The sequence below is a fragment of the Peromyscus leucopus genome, chromosome X (genome assembly GCF_004664715.2).
Source record: "Peromyscus leucopus breed LL Stock chromosome X, UCI_PerLeu_2.1, whole genome shotgun sequence".
Lineage (NCBI taxonomy): Eukaryota > Metazoa > Chordata > Mammalia > Rodentia > Cricetidae > Peromyscus > Peromyscus leucopus.
The window spans coordinates 70,090,115-70,104,826 of NC_051083.1; the positions used below are offsets into that span (position 1 = coordinate 70,090,115).

At 36.0% G+C, this 14,712-nt stretch overlaps 1 protein-coding gene across 1 annotated transcript in view; it reads right to left on the reverse strand.

Annotated features, from left to right (window-relative positions):
• Rps6ka6 (ribosomal protein S6 kinase A6) overlaps positions 1-13,621 on the reverse strand; it is a 159,594-nt gene extending 145,973 nt beyond the window's left edge. Inside the window, exons 1-2 of the mRNA XM_028884583.2 lie at positions 13,374-13,621; positions 12,391-12,468 (exon numbers count right to left, since the gene is read on the reverse strand). The gene's annotated coding sequence lies outside the window, so the exon portion shown is untranslated. The remainder of the gene's footprint in view (positions 1-12,390; positions 12,469-13,373) is intronic.
• Between the last annotated feature and the right edge of the window lie 1,091 nt (positions 13,622-14,712).

The following is a 14,712-nucleotide window of genomic DNA, read 5'->3' on the forward strand; positions in this document are numbered from 1 at the left end:
TGTCCTCACCAATCACAAGTGAGAACTTCTCAGTCTTTGGCCATGTCTAATTTAACCCTGTCTATGTACACATTATATCAGTGTTGTCAGCTTCCTAACTGGGAGGCCGACGTGGCCTCAAAATTAAGGAGCTGCTGTCTTCTGCCTGCTGTGGAGAAATTGTACCTGATTTCCTTAGTTCTCACAGACAATTTGGTGTGCCGGTGAGGCAGAAAGAATATTCTGGTGAGCAAGTCTTACTCATAGGCAATATTTGGATAATAGGGAAGAAGAAATCAACTGCTGTGGCATAAAGAGCTCAAGACACAAAGGGTAAAACTAAGGTCAGAGACTGGTTCACTTGTTAAAATGGAGAGAACAGGATATAGACAGAGTTAAAATAGGCAGTGGGCTTAATGCTTCCTGATCCAAGCTTGGCACAAAAACACATACCAAAGCAGGGTCCTAACATGCAAGCAAAACTTGGTAACTTGTCATCCAAACTGGCATGGATAGAAGTGGAGTCTGAAGATAGAACACGGACAAAACTGAAGGCAAAAACTGAGCCAAGGAGGATGCCCTCAGCTCCAATACATCCCCCAAATACTGGCAGCAGAGAAGCTATTGTATATCTGAAATTCTTAGGCTAGAAAGTACAGTTTTCAGCAACTTGACTGGTATGAAAATGCAAAATTAAAGAAGGGAATCAAAAGGCATCAGAACTGAAGTTGCAGTATGCAAATACTGAGGACAACATTAAGTCTAACTAAATCTTTCCGAGTTGCAGATCGAAGTGTCTCAATTCATATTCAGTCCTGGAGGGAGGACCAGAGGGCAAATTATTTCTCCTTTTCTCATTTTATGTTCTCTGCAATGGTTTCATCTCTTAAAATTTATTCCAAATCCAGGGTATTTGTTATAGAATGTACCCCAAGACCTGGATTTACATGTTTTTAAAAAGTGTACTTTGCTTTTATTCCCTACAACATGCAAATAGTGACACAAGGTTAAAACACAGGGGAAAATAGTATTAGCACTCTGCTTATATGCAGTGCCAAACTGATCCCTTTCAGCAGTACCTGGGGATCAGTGGTTCTCAACCTGTGGTTTCACAGGGGTCACCTAAGACTATCAGAAATCCCAGATATTTACTTTATGATTCATAACAGTAGTAAAATTAGTTATGAATTAGCAACAAAATAATTTCATGGTTGAGGGTCACCACAACACAAGGAACTGTTTTAAAGGGTCACAGCTCTAAAGCATGCTTCTCATTCATAAAAACAACTAGAAGCATCACTATTCACCATGAAAATGGAACAGATGAATGGCACTGGCATAATGAGGCCCAGGTGGTAGCTAATATTGTGCCAAGGACTGAAGGTGTGAAATGGTAACCAGATGTTGAAAGGGACTGTGTAGAACATCACAGGAAAACAACTAAATATGTTCTCAAGTGTCTCCATTTAAAATAATATTCACATGAAATTTTCCTTTTGAGATGGCATGGTGCCTACTTAGCACAGACCCTGGCACATAGAGAGCACTCAATAAATTGTTGCTAATTGAATGAATCATAAATTATACACTAAAACATCCAGACAAAACTTTCCAAGCTCTTTAATCACAGCTGGTGAAAGATGCAAAGTTGTAGTAAGAGTCTTCATATATTAAATCAATTACTTTAAGGAGTAATTTTACATTTCTGAAATTTTATTGTCTCCTGTCATGGTTTAAAGGTCTCAGTTTTTTACAAATATTTTCTTAGGTGTGATGGGTAAAACCATCAAAGACTCACACAGAATTGTGGGCAGTGGGAAAGAGGAAGTCAACCAATTGAGGGGAGAAAGGATAAAACCTGAAATTGGAAAAAAACTATCCTTCACCTTGTTAATGTAATCATATTTTTTTAAAAAAAAAATAAGTGATATCAAAAAATAAAAAGGAGAGCTTGGGGTCTCAGTAGCACAGTGCTTCCCTAGTATGGGCACCCTAACTGCAATTCCCAGTAACACAATGAATGAATGAGATAGTCTGATTTCTACTGCCAGCGATTGCTATTATTTCATCCAATTTAATTTCCTTTTCATTAGATAGTGTCCTAATACTTTCCTATGTCACATGGAAAGAAGACAGCAGGGTGTGTGTGTGTGTGTGTGTGTGTGTGTGTGTGTGTGTGTGTGTATGTGTGTGTGTGTGTGTGTGTATGTGCAGTCCTAAGCTAATGTGCAGGCTGGCTTTTGAGGTAAGCAAGGTCCATAGAAGTACAAGTCTGAAAGTTGATAATAAAAAAAAAAAAAAAAAGCCACGGGCAAACCAGCTGAATTAGTGTTAATCTGAGAGTAGCAACTACTATTTCTGTTTGATTTGAACCTGTTTTCAGGGTGACGTTGTACTGGCATAAATCACAGCTAGAAGAAATTAAAAGACCTTTAGGTGGGGGCTAGGGAGATGTCTCAGTGGGTAAGAGCACTTGCCATCAAGCAATATGGCCCAAGTTCAATCTCTGGGACCCACATGTTGGAAGGATGAACTCACTCTTGTAAGCTGTTCTCTAACCTGTACACACAAAATTAATAAATAAATGTAATACCAAATTGTAAAAAGAGAATCCTGTAAGTGAACTTGGCCATTACTGGAAAGCCAGGGAGAAAAATGGAAGACTCAGTCCTATCTCTGTTTCTTTGCTCCTTTCTTTGCAAATGAAACAATCATCTCTCGGAAGTCTCCACAATGTCATTTTGGGGAACCTATCTTCTTGCTCATTGCCCTCAGTTTGCTGTCTTTTCCATTCTGCTTTCTCCACTGGGCTATTTTACTCTGTTTCTACCCTTTCTGCCCAACTCCCTAACCACCTTTCTCTGTGCTTTCTGGAATATGTTAACATCATGGAGTTATTGAAAATCATTTTCTCTAAAGTCATTTAAACTGAATATATCAGGATGCCCTTGGCTCATTGTTTACTTGTACCAAGTTGACAACAAAAATTGCAGAAAAATAAAACCAACTTCAAATGTTGAGAAACAATATCCACCTACCTGTGTACTAATTTTTCTAATTTTAAATGTATTTTAATCTATTCTAATTATGAAATTTGGACATTTGGTCATTTTTATGTGATTTGTTTTCAATTTTATGAAAAATTATCCATTCTCCGATTGTACTATATATCAATTAAACATTACACATGTGTTGAATATTTGCATGTCTCTTAAAGAGAGGAACTGTCACTAAACGAGAAGTTTTACCATAAATTCTAATCTCTATGTCATTTTATTCTGGTATAGTCTTGAATAAGTGGTTCATATTCCTCAGCATAAGAACAAACATAGTAATAGTAAATGTATATTGTTTGCTATATTATATGCAGGGAGTACTTTAGGAGGCATATTATAATATTTATAATACCATTACAAAATAAAAGCTAGTATAATCATCATATTATAGATTTAAAGTTTAAAGAAGTTGAAAAATTGCTCAATGTTGAGAATTGAATTCCAAGCAGCTAATCAATGTCAGATCTAGAGTTCAAGTCTGTCTGATTACAGAGATTATTCTTAACTACTGTGAAATAATATTGGCTTATATCATTTTATTGAATCTTATTTTCCTCGGTTATAAAAAATAGTTTCTTAGGTAGATGCCTAGGGTGTTTTTATTTCTAACTATTAAGGGTCTAATGCCATGTAATACCGTGATCTCAGCTATTGCGGAGGTAGCAATAACAGCAAAATGCTGGGAATAAACTCTCGCCTTTATATCAAATGGAAATTGTCTTGACAAATTATGTCTTTCCTAATGATTTTGAGAAGAAGGAAAAATATACAACATCAACAAGGCTCTGTGTTACATGGTTCAAGACCAGCATTTCAATTAGTAAAGAAAATATCTGAGAGAAACATTCAGTTTCTCAGTTCATGAATCTATGTTTGGCAAGAAGAAATAGACATTCTCTTCTAAAAATGGAAGAGAAAAATCCCCAAGCCTATTAGTAACCAATAACAATGAAGCAAAAAAAGCCTCTGAACTTGCTGAGGAGAATTCAGAGAGGCTTGGCTTTAAAGGAGGAAAGACATGGTATATTAATTTCAGTGTCATAAATAACAAATTACCACCAGGGAGTAATATTCCAGAAGAGAAGTACATGCCTCTGGTTGACATACCAAAAAGGCATGGAGCACTAGTATGGCCAAGAGTTATTCCTGGAGTTATTTTCCCTCCACATTCTCTTCCTTTAAGATCTTGCCCACTGCTGTAGCTTCAACTTTCTATGTGGATGACTCCCAAATCTATATCTGAAGTCCAATCCTATCACACCAGCTCCAAATCTGTATCTCAGCTGCCCCTTGGACAATTCCACTCCGACATTTTGACGCCACTTCAAGCCCTTGAAATGCCAATCCCAATTCATTTATCTTTTGTTCAAAGCCAGTTCCTGATAAAGTGAGGAAGGCATGTTACAATCCATAAGGGCAATTATAAATATAAAGTACTCCTGTTTCTGTTTATCTGGTATGGGTTTCTGGAAACAGGGTCTTTTTGTGTAGCTAAGGCTGGCCTGCAACTTTTACTTTCCTGTGGCAGCTTCCTGAGTGATGTAATGAGTACTGTGTTACAATTCATGGAGCATATTATTATTCTTACTGACTGTCAATAATAACAGTGTTGTTCTAGGAATCTAAGCATGAGACTTCAGAGTACTTGTCCAAGTCTAAGCACTTAGCTAAATCTAGTAAAGTCTTCCTTTGTAAGATCTTTACATTTGCAACATTATGAATCACCTCCACACTGATGAATCTTCAGTCTTTATTTCTCTCCTTACTTCAATGAATGCATATTTGTAAATCACTTGGCACATGGTGATCAAAAACTTTCTGACAAAAACCAGGCATGATGACACATATCTGTGATTCAGTATTTGAAAGGTAAAGGTAGTGGGATCTGAAAGTCAAGACCAGCCTGAACTTCATGAGACCCTGTCTCAAAAATATTAGATGTACTTTCAAATACCAGACATCTCTACTTAGGTGTTTTTCTGGCACCTCAGTCTCCAAATGTCCTGAATTAAATGAGTTTCCTTTGCTAAATCAGCTTGTTCTGACTTCTCAATATTAATTATTAAACACTACAGTCTGTTCAGTCACTTAGGAAAAAAATCTAAGGATAAGTGTGGAAATGGAGCTAAGTAGTAGAGTGTACATGCACAATACCCTGGGTTTATTTTTATCATCATTCATCATCATCATCATCATCATCATCACCACCACCACCACCATCATCATCATCCCTAGAGGGAGATGCCTCTGAATTTCTTTCTCTTTCTTGATACCTACATCTAGTATCCTCTGAGCCACCAGCTTAAAAAAAAACAGCTTTTGACTCAGACATACCTAGATTTAAATTTGGTTTGACAAGTTACTGTCTGATGTTGGACAATTTTTTAAGCCTTTTTGAGCCATGATTTCTTCCTTTGTAAAATGGTGATGACATACTTATTTCATGAGGTTGCTTTCTTCAATAAATGGAATTATTGTGTGTACAGTTCTGATAACAAAGTAACTCAAAAATGTATTCCCTCTCTTCACCTCACAATTGAATTACAAGTAGCTTCTTTTCTCTATTTCATTTATCTCTGCCATAGTATGTATTTCCTTTCATCTACTGGCTTTAAGTTTAGCGTGGTCTCCTTTAAGTTCCTTAAGGTATAAAGTTAGGCTGTTGATTTGTAATCTATCTTCATTTTTTTAAAAAATGGGGCCTCACTGTGCTACCCAAGCTGGTGTCAAACTCTGCAATTTGTGACCCTCACAAGTAACGTAGAGAACAGGTGTGAGACCCTGCACTGACTCCCTTTCTCGATTTTGTAATATAGTAATTTATAGGTACAGATTTCTCTCAAAGTGCTATTTTCACAATGTCCTATATACATTTGGAATGATGTTTTGCATTTTGATTATTGTTACTAAAGTATTTTTGAATTTGCATATTGATTTATTCTTTGATCCATGATCTGTTTTTAAAATGTTTGCTTTGTAATTGTGAAGTGTTTCATACCCATGTAATTGTGAATTTTTAAATTTGACTTTTATCTTTAGTTTTAAGTTTGTTTTGACTGATATTAATATAAACAGCCTCTCTCATTGCTATTTGAAAGGAATGTCTTTACATTTTTTCACTTTCAATCTTCTTCTGTCTTTAGAGCTATACTAAGTATCTAACTAGGTATAAGGGTGCACACATGTAATCCCAGCATTTAGAAAGCAGAAGCAGGACAGTTGCCATAAGTTTTAGGCTAGCCTGGAATACATAGAGATTTTCAGGCAAGCCAGGGGTATAAAGTGAAATCCTGTCTCCAAAGAAAAGTATCTTGTAGGTAGCATCTAGATGGATCACAGATTTCTTGCCTTTATGCCAATATTTATCTTTTAATTGTTTAATCTATTTACAGGTAAATGTCAGCAACATTTACGGGCTTCTGCCATTTTTGCTATTAAATATAGCTTTATTTTTTCATTAAGAATTTCATATATGTATACAATGTATTTTGATTATATCTATCCCACAGTCTCCCCCTCTACTCCTCCTAAATGCCTCCAATCATGATTCTTTCCCAACTTCATGTCCTCTTTTTCATAATCTTCTAAGTCCAATTAGTGCTGCCCATATGCCCATATGGGTTTAGGGCAATTCTAGAAGAGACTAACTATTGGGGGGGCACATTCTTGAAGAAAACTACCTCTCCCTTCCCCTTTGTTTATGCCAGTTTGTGTGTGTGTGTGTGTTCCTATTATATTTTTGTCTTTGATTAATATTTTATAGTATACCCTTTTGATTTACTCTTCATTTTCTTTTCTGTATATGTTACAGATATTTTAGTAGTTACCATGGCGATTATAGTTAACACAGTAAATTTATAATAAACTAGTTTGAATTGGTACCAAATTAACTTTGAAAACTGAACATTAGCAATGCTCTACTCCATTTCCAGCTCCTCTTCAGCTCTAGCTCCATTCTTCTCCCTTACATGGATTTAATTTTTGTATGTATTTAACCTTTCTGTATATACTCTTGAACATTGATTGTGATTCCTACTTGCATTTGTCTTTAAATTGTATATGAAACAAATACAAGACTTACAAACAAACTATAATACAAAGGGACTATGAATATGGCTACTATCCTCTATAGTCTCCTTATCTCAGGATGCTTCTATATGTCTAAGACAGTTTTCCAAGCATAATATTTTCAGTTAACATATAAGTCAGAAATATCATTTCTAGGTATATAATTGAAGGAATTGAAAGCAATATCTTTGACAGAAATCTTCTTAATGCTAGAGTAAAAAATTGAGGAAAATTAATATTGAATATTAATAAGCTAGAAGAAATGAGGATCTCAATAAACTTAAATTAATTAAATAGAAGAAAATTCTATTATAATCACAGTAAGTGCAGAGAACAATGACAAAGAAATATACTTAAAGAGAAAATGATACAGAGGAATAACAAAGATGATCTCATAAGTACACTATAAAAGAGAATAATGTCTACAAATGAAATAAAGCATTAGAAACATTAACAACAAAAATTCCTAAACTAATACAAGAATTTGATTTGCAAATCTAAAGGCTATACTCTGTATTTCAAGTAAATTTGATATATTAACTGAAAAAGTAGACTCCTAATTGCATCATTAAATGTTAAAGAAGACAGCTAAAAACAGAAAGCAAGTTGTGTACACAAAAGAAAAACTACCTGATATCAGATATGTTTCAAACTTTCACATACAGCTAATATCAGAAGGCAAAAGAGAAGAATCTATAAAACATAGGGTGAACCAAAAGTACTAGTTAAGTTGTTTGATTATGTAAATTTCAGTATAAGTGGTAGTAGTTCTGTGGTTTGAGTATGACTGTTTATGATGTCTGTGTATGGAAATGTGTGTTGCTGTGCACATGGATGGAGGTGAAAGGACAACTTCTGGAGTGCTTTCCTTTCACCTTAATCTGGGTTTCAGGTATGGAACTCAGGTGGCCACATTTTTGCAGCAAGTGCCCACTGAACCATCTCACTAGCGATTTCTTCCTTCCTTCTCTCCCTCCACCCTTACTTCTTTACTTCTTTTATTTCTCATTTTGTAGTTTTCTTTCTTTCTTACTCTGTTTTTTTTTTTTGTGTGTTGTTGTTTTTAAGACAGTCTTACTATGTAAACCAGGCTGGCCTCAAAATCACTGTCCTCGTTCCTCAGTTTACTAACTGCTTGGCTTATAGATGAAAGTCCCTACATTCGATTTAGTCGATGTATTCGATTTAGTAGGCATTTTAAAGCCTGAAATAACTCAGAATTTGTAACAACCCTGAATCCTCCTTGGGGGAGAAAAAATAATTACTGGATGATTAAATATGTCATTAACATAGTTAAGGATGAATGACTAATCAACAGAAAAGAAGAATGTGTCAACTATAGAGAAAATATTGGTAGTGAATATTTATTCTGCTTAATTATAGCCTCAAGAATAAACTGTAGGGTTTATGGTTACACAGCAGGCTATAAAGGTAACATAACTTGATAAAATTGTAAATGATATGTATTGTGGTTACTTGTGCACATATTATATATAACAGAAGCAAGTGTGAAAATATCACACAATCATAAAATGGTGGAAGAAAGTACAAAGATGTAAGAGCATTATTTTCTTCATCTTTTATGTCAGGGCATCAAGATATATTATGTAAAACTGAAGCATAAAATTAGTAATTCATGATTATGAAATCTGCTTTTAATTCTATGTTTTTACTTTGGCTATTCATCAGACATTCCTATCTCCCCAATTAATGTGTGACTATTATGATGAAGGTCACTAACCCCCACAAAGAAAGAAAGTGTATTAGAAGGCTAGAGGTAAGAGCTGTAAAATTCCAATTGAAGATCTGCCATGTACTAACAAACTCTATTACTACATGGTAGTCCCTAAAACGTCATAGTCTTATTGGGACCTAGAAAACAAAGGGAGATATTAAAAGTCTGACTCCATAGAGACTTAAATGGGTGCATTAACTAGATAAATAAATCACTTTTAAGTAGCACTGAAGTACATTAAGAAGGTGAATTCAGAATTTCTTATTGTGTCCAGGAGTGGAAAGAATGTCATTTAAGGAGAACTGCTAAGAGTACAATGATTAAGGAGTAGTTATAGATAAACTCTAGGGCAGGGATAAAAGCTAGATGAGGGCAGATGACCAAAGGTACACAGACAAGGTATATCTTCACAGGACAAAGTTCTCTTTGGAAACTTCCAGAGCAGTAAACTATGAGGTAAGTCCTGGTTCTCCTGCAGCTTCGTTAGCTACGTGACTTTGGACACATCATTTAACTTCTAAACTCTAGAGATCTCTATTTTCTGAGCACTGTGGTTATTCTTGATAGTTTTACATTGCTGAGGCTCTGGTTCTCAGGATCCCTCTCTGCCAGGGCAGGCTGCTTGCAGAACAAAGCTTTCTAACCAGCATTACTAGACATAACATTTCCATTCATAGCCTTTGCCAAGACTATGAAACTGGCAAGGCTTATGATTAAAACCTTTCCATCTCCCCGATTCCCATGGAAACTCTTCCACATTCTTAGTTGGATGGACACTCCTCATCCTGCTGCTTGCTGCAGTTCCTCCCCTAATCCTCTACCAACTAATCTAAAGTCCTTCAAAGATTGGCTGACAATAGCACCAACGCTAAAGGAGGGGCAGAGATTAGAGAAGCATTTAAGGGGAGGAGAAGTTTTAACCTAGTGGGATTATGTGGGCAAAGGGAAGAGTCCAGTTTGCTGGACACACCAGCTAGATTTCTGGGAGAAAGGCTTTAGCCAGTTTAGATTAGGGGCAAATTGCGGGGACTTTGTCCCACAGGGTTGATGCTTTTAAAATTAACTTGTTTGACAATGAGGAGGTTTTCAAAGTTTTGTCCAGGGGCTGATATGATCAGGATTAAATGCTGTTCTCTAAAAGTTCCAGTTAAAATGTAAATTGTGTTCCCAGAGAGGGTAATGCTTTTGTTCATTAACACGTATTAACACCAACACCTTAGAGAGATTCATTATCAAAGAGCAAGGTGCCTTAAGGGACTGGGTCACAGGCTTGGGACAAAGTAATATTGATTATGAAGGAAAAAGGAGCAGCTCTGTGACTAGGATGGGAAGACAAGAACCTCTCCATTGGTGTCAGACCACTTCTTTAGTGTCAGAGTTATGTTTGATAAACAAATAATAATGAATTATAGTTCTTTAGCCTCATCTTTCTCATATCCTCCTTTTTAATATCTAAAATGAGAATAATGCCTGTTTTGTCAAAAATATATTTGGGATAAAAGACAAGACAAAGAAAGTCAAATGAGATGACAGGTGTTACAGCATGTTGCAAGTGACAAATTGCTGGAATGGTATAAGTGATACAGCTTGCTTTTCAACCTCATAGTAACTAGCAGATAGTTGGGCACTTTGTAATATGTATTAAAGTTTAAATAAATTAGTTAATGTATTTATTATAGTTTATAAGAATTATATGCAGCTGAAAATCTCTTAAGCAGTAAAGACCAAAATAAGAAAAACAGCTAGTGGTCAATGTAACTTAGATTACAGAAGACATAAGGATGCTTAAGAGATAGAACAATTATTTACCTTTACTTTTGCAATAGCTTCTGAAAGGTCTATGAGTGCACTGCTAGTATCCAATATTTGAAAAAAATATTTTTCAGAAGCTGTTGAAAAAGTAAAGGGAAATAATTGTTCCATCTACTGCATAATTAAATACAGGCTCAGAGTACTGTTCTGTGTGATTTAACTTTAAATAAGTGGTTGGGTATTATTTGCTTATTAAAATAATTTATTGTCTTTTTTGGTTTTGGTTTTTGGTTTTTTAGATAAGGTTTTTATGTATAAACCTGACTGTCCTGGTACTTGCTCTGTAGACCAGGGCAGCCTCAAACTCAGCGATCTGCCTGCCTCTGCCTCCTGAAGTTTTGGGACTAAAGGCATGCGCCACCACTGCCCAGCTTTGTCTTTAGTTTTTATCATAAGAACTGTTAAATTATTTTGCTCAAAATACTTTAAGTATCAAGAGTATCAGTTTCACTATACCTGGTTATATTTTTTGCTGAAACTATGTGATCATTTGAGGATGTTTGTGTAAATTTAATGAGGATAATATAAAGTCTAAAAATTTAAAAATTATAGTCTAATTTACAAGCCAATATCTAACAGGTCCTAACATTGGATATTGCAAAGTGCCCTGATGGTAACTTGTGCTACAGTGGATTTGTAATGATTTTATTCTTTGTCTTCCTCCTGCTTGTCTGCCTCCTTAACAATAGCTTAACCTGTTTGAACACACTTAACTTTGTAAAAACGCTCTCAAATTGATAGAAATCAATGAAAATACATAGGAGTAAAGGAAGAAATGAGATTGACCCATGGAGCACTCAGTTTGCAGAAAATCAAGACCTAAGCACTAGTCCTGCTTAGATACTTACTGTTTTTGCTAAGTCACTTACCTCTTCTAAGCCACAGTTTCTCTATTGTGAAGATAAATGACATTAGTAGATTATATTGAAGACATCTTCTACCTTTATCAGTTGAATTTCCATGTATGAGAGCATGTGATAAAATTCTATTCATTGCCCATAGTGAATGATATCAATAGGCATGGAAATATGTAGGTGCTGGCCCTCATAATTTCATTACTTCATATAGAACTCGTGCCAAAATAATAAGAAAGATCATTTGACTAAGTACTCAGTTTGTTGGGTTGGGGCATTTTTATAGTGCACTAAACCTTTCAAAACACTAGGTATTTAAGTCTATCACAACCCACACAGCAAGCCACACATGATAGCACATACTTATAATCTAAACACCAAGGAAGCTGAGGCTGGAAGATCTTGAATTCTGTGCCAGCTTGGGCTGTATCATGAGATAGAGGGTAAAAAGAAAGTATAACTCCGAGATCAGTGTCATAGGAGTTGGTGGATGTTTTATTATAATGCATTTTTTTCCAGAGCTCCATTCCAGACCCCCCAAATAAGAAACTCTTGCAAAGGTAGAGACTGGGAATTTGTACATCAACTAGCTAGCTCCTTAGCTCAGTTCTAATGCTTTGACTACAACACAGTATTTGCTGCAGGAGTGTGAGTGAGTGAGGAGATATTTATTCCAGGCACTTGGTACTGGAAAACAAAAGCCCTGTTTGCAGAACAACGTATCAAAAAACATGTAACAGTTGGACATGGTAGCATATGAGGCAGTGGCAAGGCGATTTATGTAAGTTCAAGACCATCCAGGACTACACATTGACATCCTATTTTGACATGCGATAATAAAAAAAAATTAAAAATAACAAACATGGTGAACTTGAAATAAGATTACCTGAGAACTGGCCTGAGTGTATCTCAGTTGGTAGAGCACTTTCTCAGAATGGACAAGGTCCTAACTCTGACTCCAGCACTGAAAAAGAAAAAGAAAAATTGTACAGAGGAGGAAAGTGACATTTTAAATTTTAAACATAAAAGAAATACCTTATAATAAAATATACGAACACTTTAGTCTCCTATATAAAAGTACTATATTTGCAATTAACCTACAAGTATCATCCCATATACTTTAAAACATCTCTAGATTACTTATAATACCTAATATGTAAATTCTCTATAAATGGTTATTATACTGTATTGTTTAGAAAACAATGACAAGAAAATAGTAAATACATGTTCAGTACAGATTCAATTAAAAATACATTTTCAGCCGGGCGGTGGTGGCTCATGCCTTTAATCCCAGCACTTGGGGGGCAGAGCCAGGCAGATCTCTGTGAGTTTGAGGCCAGCCTGGTCTACAAAGTGAGTTCCAGGAAAGGCGCTAAGCTACACAGAGAAACCCTGTCTTGAAAACAAACAACAAAGAAAACAAAAAACAAAAACATTCTCAGTGAGCAATCAGTTTAATCCAGTAATGCAGAACCCATAAATGGAGGGTGTATAACCATATCCATTGCATTTTCCTAGAAGACAGGACTGTGACTCTGTCTTACACAAGGTGTTAGAATTTTCCGTTTGAAAAGTGGGGTTTCTTGATAGTCTTTCAAAGCCAATTTGTCAGCAGCTTCTCTGTGCTTGAGGTGCCTGGTAGGAGAAAGAGTGGAAAAAAACAGAAGAAAAAGGAAAAGAAATCAGAGAGAGAGAGAGAGAGAGAGAGAGAAAGGAAAGGCAAAAGGCAAAACTAAGTCATATACAAATTAGCGGCTATAAGAGATTAAATAAAACTGGAAAGGATTGAAAACCAATAGGCAAATGGCTTTTTAGTTAAAGTAATTTGTCATATAAGAGAAAAACAATGAGTTTGACTCGGTGTCTAACCTGCGACAGGATCCACTGGAGGTCTTGGTGCTCACACAAATGACTCTTCATGAAGTGCAGAGCCCGTTTCAGGGGAGCTTTCGCTTTAGACTGTTTTTAAACAGGTGGTGCTTTAAAAAAAAAAAGCATCCAAAGCCTTTCGCATACAGCTATATACTAATTTACCAGCCTGACAAATCCCTCTGGGTGACAGTGTTAGCCCAAGGTACAATGAAGAGCTCTATCTTGTGACTTTAGGACAAAGGGACATCCCACCCAGAATTATACTCCTTACTAGGCTATCTAAAATTCCCAGTCTCTGTTAAAATGCAAATATCATTCCTGGAAGCAGTAACACATTAACCAGTTCACACCATTAACATTAGTTTCCCAGATGAGTTTTAGCAGGTTTTCTTGCAACAAGGTTCTAAGAGCATGGAATAAATCCCAGGAAACTTAGATTTTTGTTTGGGAGGAAGGAGAGTGGGTGGGGGTGGGGATGGTATTGAGAAAAACGCTAGGAACAAGGTCCTTCCAGACGGAAGGTTTTGGGCTGGCCATCTGGGTTTGTGGAATATGTTGGAAAAAGGAGCAAGTAATGGAAGATGATTGGGGACAGGAAGATGAGGTGGAAGGAGAAAAAGCTGTGAAGACCAATTTTTTTAATAACTTGGTATGAGCTCTCTAGAGCTCAGTATTTTTGTTGATAAAATAAGGGAGATTGATGAGATAATATCAGAGCTCCTTCGGGGACATACATTCTAGGATTTTTTTGCCTCACAATTTTTTTTGCTCCCCGATGAAGAGCCTTTAACTATGGAGAAAGTTGGATTCCTAGGACCTTGGCAGGTAACAAGCACCGTGATTAGAAATGTGAGACCAAGAGAAGACTTAGATAATAACTTGCTGCCTCTTTGCTGATAAAATTCCAATATATCACCCATTAGTTTGGGATTAGTAAAGAAACTACTCTCACAGAGTTCAGTTGCCTCAATATAGGGATGAATAACTAGAAAGAATGTATAAAGTTTTGCAGTTTTGACTTTTCTTTTCCAACAAATTGGACTGGTGAGCCATAATGACTCTCCCTGAGCAAAGGCTCAGAAATTGTCAGTTTGGTGACTTTACCAAAGTTCATTAAACTCACAAAAAATTTCTTGGCCATTTCTATCAGAGTCACCTCACAACAAATAATGTCATTCTAATGTATATTGAGATAATAGCTCCTTCAGGGCATTACGTTCTAGGATTTTTTACTTCACTATATTTTGCTCCCCAAGAAAGGACATTTAGCCACAGGTTAAGTTAAGTTCCTAGGACTTTGCCACGTAACAAGCACTGTGGTTAGAAATGTGAAACC